The 22,197-nt window shown below is 47.8% G+C and overlaps 1 long non-coding RNA gene across 3 annotated transcripts in view; it reads left to right on the top strand.

Annotated features, from left to right (window-relative positions):
• The window catches only part of LOC144807688 (uncharacterized), a 76,960-nt gene extending 76,489 nt beyond the window's left edge, over nucleotides 1–471 (top strand). For 2 of the 3 annotated variants that reach the window (XR_013606380.1, XR_013606382.1), the window contains one exon: nucleotides 60–470. This is a non-coding gene — a long non-coding RNA (uncharacterized LOC144807688). Of the gene's footprint in view, nucleotides 1–59 lie in introns of all 3 variants that reach the window. The other variant, XR_013606381.1, reaches the window with a different exon arrangement.
• The last annotated feature ends 21,726 nt before the right edge of the window (nucleotides 472–22,197 follow it).

Here is a 22,197-nt window from a genome sequence, read left to right as displayed (position 1 = left end):
AGAACAAAGCCATATCTGTGCACAGAATAACGTTCATCTAAAACATCATGTAATTCCAGAGAGGAAGCACACACTGCATAAAAGAAAGTTATAACAAAAGGTTTCTTCTGAAGACCATCAAAGAAAAGACGCTGAAAGAAGACTCCGAAGCTGACACGTTAACAACCGAAATATTGGAAAATCACCTTTGTTCAACACCGTTTTTAACCAGTTACGCAAGTTTGAGACTATCTGCCTCTGGGTAGAAAACCACGACCCACTCTGCTCACTCTTGCGAAAACCTTAAAAAGTCACCACTTTATTGTGTTCATAACAATCTAAGATTGTTTCCTTTTTATTGTGTACTGTTCTGTAATTCTATGTAAATCGCCTCAACATTATCTGCTGTGCGTGAGTGATATGTAAAACTGTTAAAGATAAAAATGGATTAAATGAGCACAGTTGCGCTATAGCTAATGTAAATAAATCTTCGTCTTCAGAACTACAAACCTTAACCTTACACCAAACATAGAAAGGGTAAAAGGAACTGATGTTCTGAGACTCGTGATCCACAATAGTACTGTGCACGTTCTAACGCCCTCAGTTACTGCCATTACATCAGTGCAAAAAGGTACTTATCAGCTTAATTATTAAATATCAGACTAACACCTTATCACTGCATTATTAAGAACCTATACAAATAAATTTGAGAAAGTCTTCAGTCACAAAATAAGTTGCTGCCGGAGAGGCCATAACCTAAAGACTATTATCTGCTAGAAACATTTCGACAGGTGTTACAGGGCTGCTTCCAGACATAGTTTGCTCAATTGAAGTGTTAAGAAGAATACACACAATTTCTTTTAGAGATAAATGCTGAACATTATCTAAACAAGCCTGACTCTAAAATCGGGTTCCCTCTTACCGTGGCATATAAGCGAGAGAAAACTAAATGTAGAGATATTAACTCTAGGAATACACCTTATAAAAACACTGGCTGTGAGAACAAATTCAGTGTTCAAAACCGCCTCAATCAAAGCAAAATAACCTAATTTGGGGGGAAAAGTTACATGTGCCAAAATAGACACAGCCATAAATCTTATCTCACAGAATTTGACATAATGCACACTGGGGGAATCCACTCTCAGTGCAAAGTATGCCAAAAAAGTTTCAAGCGTAAATCTTATCTCACTGAGCATATGAGAATCCACACTGGGGAAAACCACTCTCCGTGCAAAGTATGCCAAAAAAGTTTCAGGCGTAAATCTTATCTCACTGAGCATATGAGAATCCACACTGGGGAAAAACCTTATCAGTGCTCTGAATGCCAGAAAAGGTTTAGTGTCAAAGCGACTCTATATGAACATGCTTTAACCCACTCTGCGAAAAAACCTTACCAGTGCGATGAATGCCAAAAAGTTTCTGCCGTAAATCTAAACTCACTGAACATATGAGAATCCACTCTGAGGAAAACCTACATGGCAGCAAAGTACATGACTTTACAGGATTGTATAATTTGATTATGAGGGAGCAGACCCTAAGTAATTGTCAGAACCAGCTCTTACACCAGCACCTGGTGGACTCTGATCTGACCTCTCCCCAAGAATTGGGAAAGAAGGCAGACAAGTGGGTCAGAACCAGGATTAGACCTAAGAATCAGGACAGTAACCAGAAGAATGAGTCTACCAAGCCTCAAGATAAGGGGGGGGATAAAAATAAAGCAAAGACTTCCCCAGGGCCCCAAAACTCCCAGAATGGGGCTGGGTCCCAAGACACTTCTTCAACAGAGAAAAAGCCTTATTGTCATGTCTGTAAACAGGTTGGGCATTACAAAACAGACAACTGTTGTCCCAAGAATGGCAATAAAGAAAATATACCTCCAAAGCCAGCTCCAACACCTCCTGTTACTGTCAGCAGTAATCCCCCAGGAAGTGGGAGCACACCCAGGAATCTGGGTGGGTTTACTTTTGGAGCTCAGGTGGACCCTGGCCTATCCAGGTCCCCATCACCCAATGATCTTGTTTATGAGACTGGCATGGGGTTTGCCAACTTCTCTGATTGCCCAAATACCTTGAGCAAGTATAGACAAGAGCCCATCATCAATGGTTTGAAAGTTGAAGCTTTTAGAGACACAGGGGCAAGCATCACCATGGTGGCTGATGGTATAGTCCCCTCTAAGCAACTTTTACCTGGTGCCACATACCAGGTGACAAACATTGATGGCATCAAAACAAATCATCCCATGGCAGTAGTAAGTCTCAGCTGGGGAGGTGTCATTGGCCCAAAGAGAGTGGCAGTGTCATCAAACTTGCCTGTGGACTGTCTACTTGGTAATGATTTGGAAATCTCAGCCTGGGCTGAGGTTGAACAGGAAACCCATTCTAGAATGGTAAATTCCAATGGAAAGGTTAGTGGGGCTGTACTAGCTACAGCCCCAATTCAAGATGTCCTTCCTGAAAAGGTTGGTAGGGCTGAGAAACTCTCTGCCCCATCTTTAGCAAAAGCTCTTCCTGAACAGAATAGCAAAGCTGTTATGATAACAGCAGAAACCCAAACTGAGTCTCCTCCTGAAAAGGTTGGTGGGGCTGTGATGGCCACAGCCCAAACTCAAACTGATATGTGTGTTGTGAAACCTGAAATGATGGATAACTCCACACAAACTGAGAGCATGGAGGAGGAAGAGAAATCTCCCCCTCACCAGACTTTAGGACAGGATCAGCCTCCTCAGGGAACTGATCTTACCCCTGATGAAGGAACTGCCCCAGAGGTGGTTGGGCCTAGCCTGACAGAGCCTCTGATGTCAGTGGACCCTTCTCAGGTGGGACCCAGTCTGGAGCAGGTAACCTGCCCCTCTCTACCTTGCCTTAGCCAGCCCAGGGCTGCAGAGGACAAGAAGGACAGTGAGACCCAGAGGGCCCCCTGTCAAATAAAGCACCCCCATCAAAAGATTAGTTGCAACAAAACTAGTAGCCCTAGTAAGGTGAAAACTTTAAAAACTCCTAAGGGAGCCCCCTTAAAAACAGTTAGGGACCTCCCACAGATGGATTCTGTTGGGCACAGCCAAACCTGGGACCCAAAGGGCCCAAACCTGAACTGTCCCTCCAGCAAGCCAAACAGAGGGACCCAGCCTCCAGCTTTAGGTAGCCAGAGGCTGACCCTGAGAGCACAGTGCAACTCAGTTAAAGAAAGAAAGGCACCCATGGTGGAAGATAATTGGAGGAAGCTAAGCCCTAAATTAGTAGAGCCTCACTTCAATACTCCATATCCAAACCAGCCTTTAACTTTGCATAAACACACCCAAGGTAGTGATTCCCTATGGTGGAGACCCTCTAATACCCAAAGGGTGAGGGACTGCTTAGTGGACCATGAGACAGGGGGTACCCATGCTAGTGCAGGCACTTCCTTATATGGCCACTCAGGCAATATAGGCTTACCTGGCCAAGGATAGCCTTATCTCCTTTCGTTTGGGGGGGTTATGTAGGAAGGTGGCTACCTGACTATGGTTACCCCAGATTTTTTGCCTGTGTTTAGCTGGTTTTTTGACTTAGTTGACCTGGTTCCCTGCTAATCAGGGCCCCAGGCCATCTGCTCTCTGTAAAATGGATTCCATGTACCCTAGGTACATACCACAATTGGAAATGGACTACTTGTCAGCCCCTGTATAATGCACTATAGGTGCCCAGGGCATAGGGGCCACCAAGGCCTACCAGGGGCTGCAGCATATCTTTTGCCACCCCTGGCTGGTTCTTAAATTGACACAACTGGCTGATCACTCAGCTGGGGTAAGGTGGTGTAAGCACCCCTTACTTAGATATAGTATACCTATATCTAAACCTATATCTGGACACATATAAATCTGTGAGCCACTCCTATGGAAGGCCTCATCAATCCTGGAGGCAGAGTGCGTGGTTTAATGTGAGATGGAGCTCTAGCATGAGCTGAGCCTGTCTGCAGCTGTCGGGAACCACTCCCTAAGCTGTTTCAGGATAATGCCATACCATATACTCTTAAGTGCCTTATAATCCTCGCGGTTAGATAGCAACTTTGGTTTGGCTTTATCAAAACATGTCGTGTAAGGTGTCATACGATTTGGAATACTATCCCCTCGCCAGTTCTGGCGACGGGGATAGCATTCCACCCCTCTAGAGGGGTAGGACATGTTACTTTACTTAAATGCGGTTAATTTCTAAAAGGACCTTAGATCCACAAAATGGATGCCTCTGCCACAGACAGAAGTCTGACCCCCTGAAGCTGACCGAAACTCAGCCAAATGGGGCCTGGACAAAGGGTTTCCTGTCGCAGGGGGGTGTTACCACCCTCCAGACAGGAGATAGTGGATTGTAGCAGGGAGGTTTGAAAGAAACCAGACACTGCTTGGGGCGCACAAGGCTGCCTCTTGCATAATCCGGCCAAACCGGTTCTGGGGCACTCCAGCCCTCGTGCCAGGGCGGCCTGGATCAAAGGAAGGGGGTGTATCCACCCACTTCCTGGGTCCCACCCATAGGAGGGGACCTAGCAGGTAATCCAGCCCCCAAAATTAGTATAAGACTGGGAGCAGTGCCAATGCACTTCAAATTTCCTGATGAAACATAAGAAACGAAACTCTGGACCCTTCGACATCCTACTCAACGTAGAAGACTGAAGAATCTCCCTTGTGGTCAAGGAGTGACCACCCTGTGCAAACAGGCACCATCCAGCCATCGACGTCTGCTTTGTCGCAGTTCCCGCCGGAACTCGAGCGACAGAGATCGACGAGATCAAGCTTGCCTGCCTTCCTACAGCCCGATCCACAGTCCCTGCAGAGCTGAGACCCGTGGAGGCGACCGGAAGCGTGGGGCACGCCATCTTGAATTGACCACGAGACGCTGACCGTGCAGCCCACGAGTGACCCTCAAAGCTGTACACCGGGGTTTGAGAAGCCCCAACCCTGAGCCACTCTTGCACCGAAGTTCAGCCCTCCACACTCGATGAGTGCTTCGTGGGGCCCTTCTGCTCCATTTGGCTCAACGCGTTGGCCCGGTCACTTGCCAGCCGGCTAGTGGCCCCTGTGCCGACGAACTTTGAAATTAGACCTGCGAATCTGGTTGCTCCAGATCTGCACCAGCTCCCCTGAAAAGGAGCCCCCACTCTGACCCTCCTGGTTCGAGTGAGTAGCAATCTTCCGGTTCCGCGCGGATTGCTCTTGCCAAGTGTTGTTTGCTCCAAACTTGAAGCCGACTGCACCGACGGTGAGAACCCTCGTGGGACAGATCGTGACCCGCTCCTGGACGTCGCAGATGCCCCAGAGCCCACGTGACAGCGGAGAGAAGCTCCTCGACGACCACCTGATTGCGCCCGACATTGCCTGGTTCCGTCCTGGTTCCACCCTGGTCACTGCTGAGTGACCCAGACTCTGTCCCCTCTGCTTTCAGGTACTTTTCGACTTGAGTCCACCCTTGCACTCCACCGGACACTTCTCCTTCACCCCGCCTGCAGCCCTTTCAGCTTCAAGCACCAAGAGCCTGCGTGACGAAACCCGACTCAACTTCGACCCTGTGCACCCGCTTCCTGTGGGTGAGGTAACTTTGCTCCGCCGGTGTTCCCACACTGGTACACATCTCTAGGGTCTGTGTCTTAAGTTTTGTTCCTCTAGGTTCAGTGGAAGTGTCCTTAAACTTTAACTTTACAACTTTTACGCACCATTGGTTAACATTGGTGCATGCGTGCGCTTTCCGCACTGCTCCCGAATCCCGTGGGCCTCTCCCGACTTCAGCATTGCTTGTCCCGACTGCTCCCAGCGATTCCCTAGGCCCTAGGCCTAACCACTGTTCAATTGGTATCTCTTATACCACTTGTTTAGTATATGGTTTGAGTGGCCACCCGCCCTCATCCATAATTGTGCAACTTTGTATGTTTAAACTGTGCTTTTGATTTAACGCTTGTGCCCCTTTATTCATAAAGAATACTGGGGATTGTTTTTAGTAATAAACACATATATTTTTATAATATATACTTGTGTGGTGTCCTTTCATTTGATATTACAGGATTGTATGTGGTAAAACAGCTCGCTTAACACGACCTCTTAAGTTAAGCCTTTAGGCTGCTTAGTCCATGCTACCCCTAGGATAGCTTGTCTAATAAGGTTGACTTACAACCAGACACCATAAGGGATTGTTTGGTCTGATAATCGGTGGTTCCAGAATTGGAAACATCACCTATCAGGCCAACTTCTCACAGTGTGCGTGGACCCGGGGGTCTGTAGATGAGAGTGCTTCTGAGGGTGGTCTTAGGGTCGGTGTGTATCTGGAAGTGAAGGTGCTCGGCTGCGGTGAGGGTGTCGTCGGAGTTGGTCGTGATGCGGATGGTGTTTCTTTGGACGATGGTGATGCCTCCTCCGGTTTGGTTGATGAGGTCCCTCCGGGTGATCTTGTAGCCGTCCGGGATGGCTATGGCAATGTCGGGGGCTGAGGAGGCGTTCATCCAGGTTTCTGTGAGGAAGGCAACGTCTGGTGATGTTGTGTCGAGGAGGTTCCAGAGTTCGACGGCGTGTCTGTGGACGGAGCGGGTGTTGAGCAGGATGCTCTTGAGGTGATTGTTGCTGGTGCCTGGCCGTGCGGGTGCGGTGCAGGTCCGGAGGCAGGTGAATTTGCAGGCTTGGCAGGTGAATAGTCCGTGGGTGCGTTTCGGGGTGGCTCTGTGGCAGGAGGGGTTCCGGCCGGTGTTGAGTGTGTGGAGGGTGTCGGCATCGTAGTGCAGACGGGTGGGCTGGTGTCAATGAGGTCCAGGGGTCCTGGTGCTGGGCGCAGATGGGCACAGACGGGCTTGCCTTTGGTGCGCCCGATGCGCGTACGCGTGGACTCCGCCATAAATGGCGAAGTGGGAGGGAGGAGCAGCTGGGAGGCGGGAGCGGGGAGGTGAATGGGAGGGGAGGGAGGGGTTACAGAAGAGAAGTGGGCGGGGCCGTAGGGGAGCAGCGGCGGGGAGCAGGGGGGTAAAGAGCGGGAAAAAACAGAGGTGAGGGCGCGAAGAAACCAAGACAATAAAGGGCAGCAATACAGGCACAGAGAAAACACACAATACTCAGCTGCAGGGGCAGCGACGAGACACGGGCAGAAAACAGGCACAGGAACAAAACCAGAAGCTCAGCTGCAGGGCAGCGGCGAACTCGTGGCAGCAACGGTGAAGCCTGGCACACTCACAGGGAGTCGCGCAGTGCATAGAGCGACCGGCCCTGAAGCAGGGCCAAAGGTCACAGCTCAGACTGCGTGGACTCCGCTATAAATGGCCAAGTGAGAGGGAGGAGCAGCTGGGAGGCGGGGAGGCGAATGGGAGGGGAGGGAGGGGGTACAGAAGAGAAGTGGGCAGGGCTGCATGGGAGCAGCGGCGGGGAGCGTGGGGGTAAAGAGCGGGAAAAAACGGAGGCGAGGGGTTGAAGAAACCAAGAGAATAATGGGCAGCGATACAGGCACAGAGAAAACACACAATACTCAGCTGCAGGGGCAGCGACGAGACACGTGGCAGCAGCGGTGAAGCCTGGCACACTCATGGGGAATCGGGCAGTGCGTAGAGCGACCGGCCCTGAAGTCAGGCTCAGTCGAAGTCCAGCAAAGTCCAGAGTGTCCAGACGGTCGAAGTTCAGTGGTTTATGGTTCAGAATCTTGTCCATTTCGAATCTAGGGTCCTACAGCCAGGTAAGCCCTTTGTTACCCACGTGAGAGGGTTGGACAGATTCAGAGGACCCTCCCAGGAGAGGGTCTGGACAGCGGGGAGGATACTCCCATGTCCTTGTCCAGTTTCGTGCCAGAGCCTGAGCCAACGACTCACTGAACTGGTTTGAACTGGACTAGGCACATAGACAGTAAATGTGCTTCTCGTGCAGACTTTCTGGCACTGAGGCAGTGCACCCACCCAGCCCCAATACAGTATCTATTGCAAATCAGGGTTGCCCAGGAGATACACAAAAAACTGGGCCCAGAAATCTTTAGGGCGTGAAGACTCGGGCAGTTCCTCTGCATATATTTCAAGTTGTATATTACAGTAGAGTAAGTCCCGCATCCACTTTTTCAGAGTAGCAGTAGTTTTAGATCCCCCAGCATTGTGCCACCGCCCGTTTAGCAAGCAAGGTCGAGACAGCGACTGAACGATGGTTGCAGGGTATGAGGTTCTTTACCCAGCCCAGCAGGCAGACATCAGGAGTGAACATCACGGATTCAGAGACATCATTAGTAAGCAGAGTTGTGACCTTGGTCCAGAATTGATAGATTCATGTACAATGCCATGCAAGATGCAGAAACTCTGCATCCCCCTGCCCCCACCGAACAAAGCAGGCATTCTCCCGCAGACCAAAGCGCTTCAATTGCAGTGGTGTATAGTATAACTGGTGCAAGTATTTAAAATGGATGATGCGGAGGTTGCAATTTGCAGTTAAGCGGCCTGGTTGGGCACAGCAGAACCTCCACATATCTGGTGAGAATGAAGTTCCTAGTATCGCCACCCATTTATTATTTATAGGGGTCCTGCTCATGCAGGGGCGCCCTCTAACGTAAAACCCAGCACCCTGCCTCCAGGATTGATAAGGCCTGCAATAGGGGTGACTGATAGGTTTTAAGTGTAGTGACTTATAGATATAGTAAACCTATATCTTTCATAAGTGGTGAAGCACCAGCTTACACAGGCTGCAATGTCAGACCTGTAGTTGCATTTTGCATGGACTCTCATGGGTGGCATAATACATGCTGCAGCCCGTGGGAGGCCTCTGTGGTACCTATGCACTGCGTACATGTGTACCATATACTAGGGACTGATAAGGGTACCCAAGTATCCAATCTGGAGTGTACCTAGTACGTGTTTTACAGTTTAGGAGGAAAAAGCAGATAGCCTGGGGTCCTGATTGGCAGGATCCCAGCCAGACTAGTCAAAAACAGTGGATGCAATCAGCAAAAAGTGGGGGTAACCATAAGAAGCAGTTCCTACTTTCCTACAGCTAGTGATGGGTGGATTGGTTAGTTGTGGAGGATATAGTTATGTATTGTTCACAGGTGATGGTAGAAATGTGTGGTAGCTGGGATAGAAGGGTATAAAGGTGTGCTTTAGTAGTGTGTGCTAAGAAATTGGATTGTGCATAGGGTTAGTTTGTCGTCCATGAGTGGAGTACATTTGGTGTGTGTGTGTTACTCTGGTCATGGATGGGGTTGGGTGTGTGCTGATGAATGGGGAAATGGGCAGCATTTCTGACCCTAGTCCCGACCAGCTTCAAACAGGCACTCACCCTTGTCATCTCCACCCTCAGCCGCGATGCACAGGTGAGACACCCTAAGTTTTTTTTTTGGGAGTTTTTATATAGCCCGAACTAGACCCAAAGATATCAGGTATTAGAGCGCTTTACATGATCACCAGTTTTGTTACACAAGGACACATTCATTTTGTTAGGCACGGGGAGATTAAGTGATTTGCCCAGAATCACAGGATGTTGTGCGTTGTTGCCGAGACTCAAACCTGGTTCTCCAGCTTCGGGGTCAACCGCTCTAGCCGTAAGGCTACATCCTCTCCCGTAGCCTTGGCCTTGGCCTTTTATATCCCTAGTAGTCAGTTGACCCCTTCAGCCAATTGGAACCCTAGCCCTATCCAATCGCAACACTAATCCTGAACCTTAGGGTCAATGGGAGGCCAAGACCTTAAACCAATCATAGCCCTAGTCCAAGCACTCAATTAGGCACAAAACTCTAAACCCTACGTCCAATAGAAAGCCTAACCCCCACCCCAGTCCCAACCCTGTTCCCTGTCAATCATACAGGAAACCTTGAACCCTATCTCCAATAGAAATCCTAACCCAAGGCCTAGTCCCTACCCTATATTAAGCAACCAATCACACAGAAAACCCTGAGTCCTATTTCCAATAGAAAGCCTAACATTAGCCCTAGTCCTAACCCTAGACTACACAACCAATCGCACAGGAAACTCTAAGCCCTACGTCCAATAAAAAGCCTAGCCCCAGGAACAAATCCAAAACCCTAAACCTACCCACCAATCAGATCACTAACCCGAAGCTCTACATCAATAGAATCACTGATCCAGGAACCAATCAGAACCCTCAAATAACCAACCAATGAGAACACTAACCCTAAACGAATAGAAACACCAGATGCAACCACCAATCAATGCACTCAATAGTAGTCTATATAGGAATTCACCAAACCCCCCAGCAAAAGCACGGGCATCACCTCCTCTCACGACCTCTGCGACAAGCTTGAATCCTACTTCCATCTGAAAATCAAGAACTTCTATGGCCACTTCAATGACCAGACACCTGATGCCGGAACCACCCCATCCCCAGCAATGCCAGGCAGCCTACCGTCTCCTCATGGACCCCAGTGACCACCGAAGACACAACTTCGACCATGAAAGGCATCCATTCAGGAGCCCCCACGGACCCCTGCCTGCCACACATCTACCACAGAGACGCCATCGCCCCAGAACTATGACGCACCATCAACACCGCATTTACGACCGGCACCGTCCCCAACAACTGGAAACGTGCAGAAGTCAGACCCCTGCTCAAGAAGCCCTCTGCGAACCCCACTGACCTCAAGAACTACAGACCCATCTCCCTCCTCCCCTTTGCGGCCAAAGTCACTTAGAAGATCGTCAATGCCCAGCTAACAAAATCCATTGAAGGAAACTCCATCCTCGCCCCCTCCCAATCCGTATTCTGCAGCAACTACAGCACCGAGACCATTCTACTCACCGTCACAGACAACATCAGCATCCTCCTCGACCAAGGGCACACCGCGGCTCTGATCCTACTTGATCTCTCTGCTGCATTTGACACCGTCTCCCACCGCACAATAACCACCAGACTCCACAAAACCGGCATACAGGGAACCGCCCTCGACTGGATCCACTCCTTCCTCACTGCAGAACCGAAAGAATCAGACTGACACCCTTCCTCTCCAAACCTACTGAAATTAACTGCGGAATACCTCAAGGATTGTTGCTCAGCCCCACGCTCTTCAACATCTTCATGGCCCCCCTCACCGCTATCGTCAAACAGCATGGACTCAGCATAGTATCCTATGCAGACGACACCCAGCTCATCCTCTCCCTCACCGAGGACCCCGTCACCACCAGACTCCATTTCCGGGAAGGAATGATGGACGTTGCATCCTCGATGAGCAGCAGCTGGCTGAAGCTCAACTGGGAGAAGACAGAGGTCCTCGTCCTTGGACCCTCCGCATGGGACAGTACCTGGTGGCCCACCGCCTTCGGCAGCCCTTCAACCCCCATGGACCACGCCCGAAACCTTACCATCGTCCTCGACTCCTCCCTCTCAATGACCTGACAGGTCAACGCCGTCACCTCTAGCTGCTTCAACACCCCCTGCATCCTCCAAAAGACCTTCAAATGGATCCCTCCCGAAAAAAGGAAGATGGTCACCCACACACTCATACCCAGCAGACTGGACAACGGAAACACCCTGTACGCCGGGATCAACAGGTCTCTGCTCCACAAACTCCAGACCATACAGAACACCGCAGCCAGACTCTTCCTCTGCATCCCTCGACACGAACACATCACCCAACACCTGCGTAACCGCCACCAGCTTACCGTGGAGACGATAGTTACTTTCAAGAAACTCACCCATGCCTACAAAGGCCTCCACAACACTGGCCCCCAATACCTCAACGAAAGGATCTCCTTCTATGTACCCAAGAGAAACCTCCGATCTGCCGACCTCGCCGAAACCCCACGCAGCAGAAAAGCCAGAACAGGTGGAAGAGCCTTCTCATCGCGGCCAAGACCTGGAACAAGCTTCCAAACGACATCAGACGTTCCCCCTCCGTGAACATCTTCAGGAAGACACTCAAGACCTGGCTCTTTGACTGAAAAGAGCTGCTCTCCCCCCCCCCCCCCTCCCCCAACGCCTTGACACCCTCATGGGTGAGTAGCGCGCTTACAAGTCCCCTGATTGATTGATTAGATCTAAAAGACGCCTACTTTCATATTCCAATTCATCCCGCTCATCGCAAATATCTCATGTTTATGATAGCAGGCGAACATTACCATTACAAGGTACTTTCATTCGGCGTCACCACGGCCTCCAGAGTGTTCACCAAATGTCTCGCAGTAGCAGCTGCTCATCTCAGAACACAATGTCTTCCCTTACCTGGACGACTGGCTTATCGAAGCGAGCACTTACCAAAACTGTATACTACACACTCAGACAACAGTACACCTACTTCACCAGTTGGGTTTTACAATAAATGCACAAAAATCTCACCTGTATCCGGCACAAGTGCAATCTTATCTGGGAGCTTCCATCAACACTCTCAAAGCTCTAGCCACTCCAAAGATAGCCAGGATTCACAATATCCAGGTCACACTATTACAATTTCAACCCCACCAATCATTACCAGCCAGAGTCTTCATGCTGCTGCTGGGAATGATGGCATCCTGCGTTGCAATCGTACCTCATGCAAGGCTTCACATGTGTCCTCTGCAGCAATGTCCAGCGAGTAAGTGCAGTCAATCACAGGGTCTATTAACCGATCTAGTGTTGGTAGACAGTCGCACCCATCGCTCTCTGCAGTGGTTGAACCCTCAAAACTTAGCAAAAGGGCGGCCTTCCGTAGACCTGATTCCACAGACTATACTCACAACAGACGCATCATTAACAGGTTGGGGTGCCCATTTCAATATTACACAGTACAGGGCTGTGGTCGAACGAATACAAACATCTTCACATCAACTACCTGGAACTTCTAGCAGTGTTCCTAGCACTCAAAGCTTTTCTCACCCAACTTGTAGGCAAGACAGTCTTAGTACGCACGGAGAACATCACAGCAATGTACTACCTACAGAAACAGGGAGGGACTCCCTCTCTCCAGCTGTCACGCTGTGCACAAAGCATTTGGAATTGGGCGATTCACCCAAATAATCCATCTCCTAGCAGAACACCTTCCAGGGGTAGGCCATCAGATTGCAGCCCTGCTGAGCAGACACAGGCAGCAAGTCCACAAGTGGGAACTTCATCCCCAAGTTCTTCTTCCCTACTTTCAAAAATGGGCTTTTCTACAAATAGATCTGTTTGCAACAATACACAATGCAAAATTCCCAAACTTTGCATCTAGGTTCCCACAACCAGCATCCAAAGGCAATACCCTATGGATGATTTGATCAGTTATATTTGCTTATGCTTTTCCGCCTCTCCTCCTAATTCCATTACTTGTTCGGAAACTAAGACAAACTTCCCTCACACAGATCTTAATAGCCCCCACATGGGCTCGCAACCTTGGTACACCACCCTGTTAGAACTCTCAGTGGTTCCACATCAAAAGCTACATCTCACACCTTGTCTCCTAACTCAGATCCATGGGGAAGTCGGACATCCAATTCCCAGAGAACTCAACCTAGCGATTTGGCTCCTGAAGTCATAGAGTTTGGTTATTTACAACTACAACGAGACTGTATGAATATTCTCAAGGAAGCTTGAAAGCCGACTACTAGAGCATGTTATGCAGCAAATGGAAGCGTTTTGTTTCCTATTGTAACAACAACAATATCAATCATCTTGATGCGTTTGTGCAGAATAATTTGTTAACTGTTGCATTTACAGCAATGTAGATTAACTTAGACATCCATTTGTTTACACCTGGGAGTCGTAGCTGCATACTTGCAAAATAGACAACACCTATCTCTCTTCAGAGTACCAGTGATTAAAGTCTTCATGGAAGGATTAAAAAGGGTTATACCGCCAAGTATTCCCCCTGCTCCAGAGTGGAACTTAAACATAGTCCTTCCAAGGCTAATGGGCCCGCCTTTTGAACCAATGCACAAATGTCAGTTACAATTCCTATCATGGAAAGTTGCTTTCCTCATAACGATAACCTCACTAAGGACAGTTGATGAACTTCAGGCATTACCTATACAAGAGCCTTTCTTTCAACTTCACAAAGATTGAATGGTTCTACAACTAATCCAAAATTTCTCCTTAAAGTAGTTTCTGCTTAGGGGTAATTCATGTGCGAAATCAAATTAAAATAATATAACATTAGCATTTTCATTATTAATTGAACCATCGTAATTCTTGTATAGAATTTATGTGCTGCAATGATAATAGAAGCAGATAAAAGTAATTAGCAGTATAAGCACATTGAACAACATAAATAGTTCCACCATCTTTCTAAAACAATGTACATATGCAAGCATAGAACAACTGTATGTAGCTTTTTCCTACAATGCTTTCCCGTGTGTGTGTCTGTGTGTCTGTCTCCCATTCCCTGTAGGGAGAGTATGTAGCTCCCCATTCTAGAAGAGCCGGTCAAGAAGGAGCACACTGCATTGAATAATTTCTTGGTATGCACTTTTTATTAGTATTACAGGAAATCACAATGATTGATTGTCCTGTTATATTCTTCTTTCCCACAGGGTCTTCCACTTCAGTCCCTTAGGTGAGCTTCGGCCGCCGTCGTCCCTCGGACAGAAGAAAAAGACTCAGGTAAGCGTTTTTGCTTTGTGGTTTAGTCAAGGGAGGATGTGAGGGATAAATAATAGCTATGCATAAATGTGAAGGGAGGGGCTAGAGGTTGGAGCAACCAAAAGAAAAGGAGTAGCCGATGATTTCTGCTCTTGTCTTTCTCATCATCATCATTATACTTTTATTCGATACATATATCATAAAAAGTACAAACATAAAATACAAACATATATGTTTACAAATATTACACTTTTTTTTTTTTTTTAAAGAGAAACCACTTCGTCATTACACGAAAAATTATTAAAACAGAGTAGGAATAATACATTTAAGAGTCAAATGGTGATATTGACTGTAGACGTATGTTGCAACAACCTTAACCTGATGATCCATGCACATGCTAAAAACTTTGCAACCCCACAAACGGTAACCATACAAGTGGTATTGGAGACAATAATTCGTAGGGCTGTTTTGTGATCCCTAACTCCAAGATTTTTAAAAACTGGCTTTAACCATTTGTTCCTAGCCTGAATATAAGCTTTACAGGCAAAGAGAAAGTGACCTAAAGATTCTTCCGGGCAGGAACAACCCGGACACTTCCTATCCTCTTCCCTCCTCCTACCCCACCCTGTCGTAAAGTTTTTAAGAGGGAGAGTGCCATGTCTAAATTTCAGATAGAGAGTCCTATCACGGGGAATCTGAATAAAATCCAAAAGCGGTTCTAACTTGGTAATAGGCTTATGGGATAAAAAATTCTTGGTTAATTGGCCCCAATTTGGGTTGTGCAGAGCCTTAGCCTCTATCCAGTCCCAATAGAGTTTTTTTACCGTTTGTTTCGGTGGGGGAGATTGGGAAGCCCAAGCGTCGCTTAAACCCACGCTAATTGTAAGCATCTTTAAATCGTTTAACCACTTGATCCTGCCCGAAATGTTTAGATTTAATAATTCGTCAAACACTAAAGCATAATTAGCTAATTCCGGGGTCATCCTGAGGCGCACCCAAAATAATAGAGGACGTAGCTGGACAATGTCACAAATGGACCTCCTACCCAGATCGGCAAATAATGGTTTTAGTGGGGTTGAGACTGGAAGCGAGACCAAGTCTCTCATAAACTTATTCTCGGCCATCACAAGAGCTTTAGTATTCTCAGTACCCCATATTTCTGAACCATAGACTGCAGATGCTAACGCCTTTCCCTCGTAGACTGACAGGGCAGGGGCTATTGGTCTACTCACTGAAAGGCGCTGGTTCTTTAAAATAGCGCCGGATACTCTTTTAAGGTTTAAAGTCATTTTACTCAAATGGGATTCCCAGTTCATTTTATTACTAATTCTAACCCCGAGGTAGTCGAACTCATCTACTACCTCTAGAGGTGACCCATTCAAGGAAAGATGAATCTTCCTATGGTTCCTTTTTAAAGTCATAACCATTAATTTCGTTTTTGTGGTATTTATCGTTAGTCCCCGAACTTGACAAAATGCACTAAAACGATCAAGGAGGATTTGCAGGCCTTTGGGGGTTTTGGATAACAGAAGGGTGTCATCGGCAAAGAGGAGTGATGGTGTTTTCTCCCCGGCGATAATAGGAGCGTCTGCCGGTATTTCTCTCAGATGATCCACCACTCCATTTATGAACAGAGAAAACAAGGTCGGGGCCATCACACACCCCTGCCGCACCCCTCTGTTAACAGGGATACTCTTAGTGAGTTGCCCCTGAATCCCCCACCGAATCCTAGCAATGTAATTGGATTATGAATTGCAACAGGTAGGACGGGAATCCCATGTCCATTAAAACCTCCCAAAGTTTAGCACGGGGAATTACATCAAAAGCGGTTTTTAAATCTATAAAGGCCAGGTAAAGACTCCCTCTGGCTATTTGCACCGATTTCTAAAAGACCGCACAGAATCTAAAAACCTGGTCCATAGCACCTACGTTGCTTCTAAAACCTGCCTGGAAGTGGGACAAGATGTTGTTTTCCATTAACCAACACTCTGTCCGGTTTATAATGACCCTGCCAACTACTTTTTGAATGGTATCAATTGAACTAATTGGTCTGTAGTTGGCAGGGTCCTCTCTTGCTCCCTTTTTAAAAATAGTAATGACCTCAGCACCCTTCCAGGAATCGGGTACTTGGTGGCCGGACTGGATGAGATTCATAATTTTAGCAATAAAGTCTGCCCAAACTATGGGGTCATACAACAGGAGGTCCCCCGGGATTCCGTCAGGGCCAGGAGCCTTACCCGGAATTATTTTGTGGATTGCATCCTGGACTTCGCGGGGCGTGAACAACTCATCTACACTGTCACAATTCGATTTGTGCAAACGGCCAGTGCCCGGAGCAGGAGGTGTTGGCACATCTTCCATACTACCTTCACCGTATAACTTGGAAAAGTGAGAGTGCCATTGGCGCTCTGTGATGTGGTTGGGAATGGGCTCAGCCCCTCGCCTGTCAAGGGTATTTATTAGTTTCCAGAACACAGTGGAGTTTTTACCATATGCTGCATCTTTCAACGCCTGCCAGTGGTCCTCTTCCCATTTCTTTTTAGCTGTCGCAATGCTTTTGCGATAGTCAAGTCTTGCAACTCTTGCAGCTGTTGGATCCTTACTTTTTATTGCCAAGGAAATTGCTTTCCTCTTTTCCCTACAATTAGTTGTGTACCAGGGATTACCCTTACTTTGAGTATGCTTAGTCTGATTCTGCGCCTTAGATTTTTTAATGAAAAACATACCAATCTCTCCTATTAGGTTCGTATACTTGGCTGCTGTGATGGACCCCTGTGAATGGGGGACTGTTGGAGTGACTGGTGACAGGTCACTCGATGCAGCCAGGACTAGAGCCTTGATGTTGTCTAGTTTCCTTTCATCACACCTGACTGTATTCCATTTAAGCTTACGATTACAGTTAGAGGGAACTACTTCTTTGGTAATCATCTCTTTAGGACCACTATTGTTAACCTTATCTCCCCAATAAATTTCCATACATAGAGGATTATGGTCGCTGTCTGTCCTTTGACTGACCTTCATATCCACTAGGTTGACCCATGACTGAACATCCAAGAGGATGTAGTCAATCCGCGATGGGCTGCCTAATCGATTAAAAGTCATTGCTCCCTCGCGATCTGATAATGTACGACCATTTAGGGCCCGTAGGTCATGATCTAAAACCAGGGCATTTATCTGAATTACTCGTGCAGACCACTTCTTAATTGGAGCCAGAGCTAAAGATGGTATAAGCTTGTTCCCAACTTCATTGTGTCAACCCAAAAAATCTTCCTCATCCAGGGGCTCAAAGGTGCAGTTAAAATCACCCCCCACCAATATTTTGGATTTAGTGGGGAGCGTAGATAACCTATTATCTAACAACTCCAATATAGGTGAGGTTTGACCACCCGGTGAGCCTCTGGCGTAAACACAAAAAAGTTCTAAGACATTATTACCAGACAGACTTTTAAGAGTAATGTGCAGAATATCATTTGAGGGAATATTATTGACAATAGTGACACAGTTCAAATCTATCCTAACCCAGATGAGTAAACCTCCCGATGGGCGTCCTTTCCCCATTGAAACGGCAGGAATAAAGAATGTAGAATATCCATTTTTATATTCTGGCCGGACACACCAGGTTTCTTGGAACATACAAATATGATAGTCATTTAAAAAATTATTCCACGCAGGGTTAACAAGATTTTTTTTAGACCTGCTATGTTCCAAGACAGGATCTTAATTGGGGAAAGGGATGATGATAGATCTTTAGATGGTGTCACAGTATCGATTTCCCTTACTATTATATCTGAACTAGTACTAGCCTGATTGAGTGGTGCCTCCCTGCCGTGGTTGTTAAGTCCGGGGCCCGGGGAAGTGAGTACCCCTCTCTCATTGGGAAGTTCAGGGGGCTGAGGTGGTGGTCAGTCCACCCCTTCTAACCCACTATATCGATTATAGCACGGGAATAGAGGGTGGTTGAGCTGCGGACCCAACCCTTCTCCATTTAGCTGGGGAACACCCATCCATTGTCTCCCCGCCCTCCCTGGAACTAGATTCCAGCCTTCCTCTTCAACCCCCCCCCCCACTTTTGGGGGATCTGGTAGGTAAGATTCTCCCTCCTATTTCTCCCTCTCCCCAGCCCTCTATTAGACGGCCTCAGCCAGCTCCACCTGGCGTCTTGATGGCCCTCTTCGGTGTAGAAGAATGACAATGGTTTGGCCAATACCGCGGACTTGTTATCACAAGGAGGAAAGGAGCAGATAAATTCCACCAATCGTGGGTCCTCAAACGTGATAACGACGCAGTCACCCTTTATACTTTTCTTATTCCCACCTACCCAAGGAGCCCTCTCTACCATGAGAATGTTCTTATTTATTCCAGGAGGTGGCGGATAATTTTTGTCAAGCCAATGGCAGATTTTATTTTTAATTGCCCAAAAGGGCTCTGAAACAGAAGGGGCCTGTTCAGGAATGCCGGTCAAAACAACCACAAATGGACAGGCATCAGGTGGTAAATTGATACTTCGGCGTATGTTGGAATTTCTTGGCTGTGGTGGTGGAATAATGAGAGCTGGGGTACTAGGAGCCTTACCCTTCACAACACGGGGACACACAGAGGTAGGGGGTTTATTGATACTAGTTGTATTGTTCGCCGATAATGGAATATTAGGCAAACAAGTTGTAGATACAGTGGTGGCCCCTGAAGGAGGGTTTTTGATGGTAGGGACTTTATTAGGAACAGAAGATGTTACAACAGAGGTGGAAGGAATGGGGTTGTCCATCTTAGATTCTTGTATTGAGAGAATAGACTCAAGTTGATGTTCGATGTTCACAAGTCTAGTCTCTAAAGGCAAGTGTAATGATTTAATAAGGATGGACATAGAGTTCATAAGAGAATCATTCCCACCCTCTGGGTCAATTGAAGAATCATTGCTACCACTTGCGTCCAGAATACTGGCCAAACTGCTATCAGGGGTTGTGTCATCTGGGACACCCAATGATAATAAATGAGGGGTGGAATCCAGCATGTCGATCTCCAAATGGTCATTTGAAGCCAGAGGGATCCTTTCCTCTACCACCCGGACACCCGTGTTAACCTCCCCGTCAATTTGTCCCATGGCCTCTTGTGCATTAATGATAGGGGTGTCGGTTATAGAGTTCAGAGTATTTAGAGCTGTCATGATAGAGCCCGAGCTACCCACTTGTAGGGGTTCATTCTCTCGATGGATTTCCACTGCTGTAGATACTATATTATTCGACATGGGGGTAACAATAGGGGTAACAATAGATGGTATACTCATAGGGGGAAGATCAGTGGGTAGTGGTGGTAAACACAAAGCGGGAAGTGGGCCGGCAGCAAGCTGGCTGGAGAGAGGAGCAGAATTATTTAATCCTTGGATCGGGGAACAGGCTAAGGCAATATTGCCTAATGATGATCTTTTGGCTTGGACAAGATCCATCGAAACCCTCCTTTCCATAAGTGAAATTCCCTGGTCAATCAGAGTATTAGTGCGGGAGATGAAGTTATCTAGGGTACCAATAACTTTTTTGGTTTTAGCATTGCCCGCTCTCTGACTTCGTGTTTTGCAGGTAGACATAATAATTGTTAGAAAATCGCTCCTACACTAAAAGAGGAAGCAGGGTGAAAAGGGGAATAAAAATACTAGACAAATACCAAACTGCGGATTGATTAAAATATGTATGACACAGTAGGTCAGCTATAAATAATCGGTAAAATAACAATTGAAAAGGTGGTTACTTGTCTTGGAACCCAAAGGAGACGACCCTCGCTAGTAAAAGGTGAAGAGGCCTGCCCAGGCCAGGCTCTACAGGCCTCGGAGGGCCACAGAGGGCCCGCCCTTTGCCCGGGCTCAGCCCCGGGCGCTCCCGCGCGCTTCCGCCCAGCGGTGACCTCTATCACTTATGTAGACCTAGGGCGGGGGCGTTGCCGGCAGGGAGAGCAGCCTCAGGTGTGGCGAGCAGGGACTCCTGGGAAGTTGAGTCCCTGCTGTACTGCTCGCAGCCCTGCCGGTACCTAAAGTCGATGTCAATCTCGCTATCCCCGCAGCCCCAAAGTTCCTGACGGCGCAGCGGGACCCGCGGAGCGGGTCCTGCAAGTCGTGGGCGAAGGTCCTAGTAAAAATCCTGCTCCCAGCGGTAACAGTCCAAACGCAGCTTTGCAATCCTCGTTAAATGATTCCCGCAGTCAGGTTCCACCAGCGGGGTTTTAAAGGGGCGGGGGCATTGCCGGCAGGGAGAGCAGCCTCAGGTGTGGCGAGCAGGGACTCCTGGGAAGTTGAGTCCCTGCTGTACTGCTCGCAGCCCTGCCGGTACCTAAAGTCGATGTCAATCTCGCTATCCCCGCAGCCCCAAAGTTCCTGACGGCGCAGCGGGACCCGCGGAGCGGGTCCTGCAAGTCGTGGGCGAAGGTCCTAGTAAAAATCCTGCTCCCAGCAGTAACAGTCCAAACGCAGCTTTGCAATCCTCGGTAAATGATTCTTGTCTTTCTTTTCCGTCTCACTTATTTCCTTTCCCCTGGGTCCATTTGACCCCTCAGCCTCCCCTCCCGTCCCTCTCTTACTCTGCCCCTTTCCAAAACCCCGTAGACGTCCAAGCACCTGGAAGAGCCACGTCCCTCCGGGGCCATGGCGTGGTGACTCCACGTCCTTCAGTGAGGTCTGGTAGTAGATCATGTCTCCAGGTATTCTGAGGCTATTACCCTCAGGACTACCACTGCCCCTGCAGTGGCTAGGGCCCTCATTAGCATCTTTACCAGGGTGGGCTTCCCTAAGGAGGTGGTGTCATACAGAGGTACCAACTTCATGTCTGGCTTCTTGAAACACATGTCGAAGGAGTGTGGTGTGAATTACTGGTTCACTACCCTCTACCACCCACAATGTAATGGCTTTGTTTTGTTTTGTTTTTTTAGAACTTTATTTTAATTTGTCAACATACAACCTGGCAGTCAGTATACATAGACATATCATACCAATATGTTCTTCGTAAGTAGGTTAATCAAGAAGCAGTCAATAATTACACATGCACTTATCTGCTTTCCCGTTCTCCGGATGATCAATAAGTATCCCATTTCCCTAATTGGAAATGTACCTTATAATTATCATGTGGAGACACCTCCCTGCTCGTCCCCAGTGTCTTAGTGTTCTGCCTCATCAGTTTTAGAGCCAGAGTCTGTCTGTCGTCACTCGGGAAGCAGGAGCTTGGAGTTATCTGTATGAGCACGGCAAGTGTTTAGTGTATCCTCAAATTTGTCATCCTTTCTGCTAAGGCGCATATGTTTCTCCTCAGCTAGGGCTCAGTCGAGCGCATCTCTATGCCAGAGCGCAATCGTTGGGGCATGCTGGGACAGCCATGTGATTGCAATTCTACGTCATGCCAGTACCATAGGCGACTGACCAAATGTATAGGTTATCTTGCGCCCTTTTGGCATCTAAACAGGCCTAATAAACAACATTTGGTTGTCAGCTCAATATTTAGTTGTGTGGCATGCTCCATTTCTTCGACAGCTAGTTGCCAGAAGGAGTGTATTGCATCGCAGGGCCATGGTTAATGTAAGAAATCAGCCCCCACAGTGTTGCAGCGCAGGCGTATATCTGGGCAAGACAAGACCATTCGATAAAGGTCTTGTGGCGTTAAGTAGGTTCTTCGCAGAAAATTATAATGTATCATTCGAAAATGGGCATTACTAGAAACCATGCATGTTAGTTCACAGGACCGCTGCCAGTCTTGATCTTCCTTTGGAATGTCAAAGTCTAAATTCCAGGCCTCTCG

The sequence above is a fragment of the Lissotriton helveticus genome, chromosome 1_2 (genome assembly GCF_964261635.1).
Source record: "Lissotriton helveticus chromosome 1_2, aLisHel1.1, whole genome shotgun sequence".
NCBI lineage: Eukaryota > Metazoa > Chordata > Amphibia > Caudata > Salamandridae > Lissotriton > Lissotriton helveticus.
Note: the sequence above shows the minus strand (reverse complement) of the source record. Positions and strands in the feature narration are given on the sequence as shown.